Genomic DNA, 2,000 nt, shown 5'->3' on the forward strand with positions numbered 1-2,000 from the left:
TGAGTTATGAACTGAAACTGGCTATAGTATAATTGCAAATATCAGTGAAGCAAACAAGCTCATTCTTTGCATGTAAAGTAGCATTGGAACACATCCTATATACAGTCAGTATTTAAATGTAAATATGGGATTACCTTTTAGTTTGTGAGACAGAATCATACAGGCAACAAACATTACATCTTGTGAGTGAAAACTGTTGTGTCAAATATGGCTAGATTAGTGGGGTTGATGGGCTTTTTTCAAGGTTTTTAGAATTTATCTGCCAAGCATAAATAATTATTTAGCAACTAATAGGGCGAGGCCAGAAATATAATAGCTTTTATGTTGAAATTAACATCAAGTGATCTGTAGACATCTGCTAAGCAGGCCAAATGTGGTCTATGTGCTCTATGTTTTGCCTCACTGCCTCAAAATAACAAGCAGTGCTTATATTTGGAGGGGCAGTTTTCCTTGTTGAAGTAGAAAAAAAATTCTGATAGAAAATAATTTGCACTGTTAGGATCAAATGTGTGATGAACATTAAATAGCCCTACAAATTTAAATAATGCTCCATGTTGAGATTTCAGCCTTGCAAATGCTCGTTTCCTGATGTGTGCTTACTGTTTGGAGGGAAACAAAAGTTCTTTCTTGTTAGAAAGAAAACAAAGTATCACGCAGTATATTCCAGCTCTTAGCTGTTTCAGCTTTCTGGGGCCCAGTAAGTGCGGGAGCCTGGGCTCCAGGGATTTTATTTTTTCTGTAATGACCAGAAGGGTGAGGGAATCCTCAGAAAAACCACAGCATTAAGAAAGCCTGAAAAAGTTCCAAGTAGCAAAGACCCTTTCCAGGCAGATACTGGCTGTTGCCTTGCAGGGACCTGCATTGTGTGTGTAAGTGTTTGGGTGCTGTGGATGCCAGAACAGAAACTGTGCTTCCTTTCCTTGAGAGCACCACTGTTGGCATGGCCTCTTTGCTTTGCTGCCTGCTGCAGTTTGTCTGCTTTCAGGGACACCCATTCAATCTTTGGCATCTTCTCTAGAGGTCTTGGCCTTTCCTCTGTTTTAAAAGTATTAGGAGGAGGTTGAATTGCTGAGTGGGGAGTGTAATCTTTGTGAGGCCAAGTCTAAAGATGTTAGTAAGCTCAAAGGGTAGACTGGCAAATTACCGTGTACTGTGCAGGAATGAATGAGAGACTCATATTCATTGTGCTTATGTATGCTCAAGTTCTTTATGCCCATATTTAGATCTATTAACACAATAAGATTAAGCCAACTTGGATTTCTTGACTGAACAAAGCACTAAATGGCAGAGCCTCAACAACAGACCCTATAAATGTGTCCTGCCACCAGCAGCATGACTAGCACTGGACCCGAGATGCTGTGGGGTTTGGCAGTGACACAGAGGACGCTGTTTTGAGCAAGCTGGATTCCGTGTCGTACAGGAGCCTTGGCACCAACCTCCCTGTAAGCTGGCTCAGGCTGTTATGGGGGCACTGGGCTCTGTGCTGGACTCAGTGTCTCTGCCCCAGGCATCCCTGCCTCAGGCTGCTCTGGTTCACCCTGCCAGGAGTCCCTGGGAATTTGCCTGCCTGTTGGGCTGGCCAGAACACACAGTGCTCCAGCCAAAGTCAACTTGCCCCTGTGAGGGTGACCTCTGGGAGGAAATGTCAGATCCTGCCTGGGCCAGTTTTCAAACCACACCTGACCCTTTCTGTAGGCACTCAGTGTGTGCTGGTGGGGAGTGGGGCTGAGCCTCATCCCTAATGGGCTGCAGCTGTGCAGGACAGGTGAATGCAATTGAAGGTGAGGAGCCATGGAGTGCCCAGGTGTGCTGAGCAGCCACAGGGGAGCAGAGGCACACAGGTGCCGTGCATCAGCAGGACGGTAGAAAAGGGTGGGCTGAAGGACAAGAGACACTTGCAGCCTCCTGAAGTGCTCTTGTGTTGCTGTGTGTGGGCTGAAGCTTTCTGAAATGGTATGGTGATGCTCCGTGTATCGTGGCCGACTCAAATGTGACCTGTG

This window comes from Anomalospiza imberbis, chromosome 6 (genome assembly GCF_031753505.1).
Source record: "Anomalospiza imberbis isolate Cuckoo-Finch-1a 21T00152 chromosome 6, ASM3175350v1, whole genome shotgun sequence".
Classification (NCBI taxonomy): domain Eukaryota; kingdom Metazoa; phylum Chordata; class Aves; order Passeriformes; family Viduidae; genus Anomalospiza; species Anomalospiza imberbis.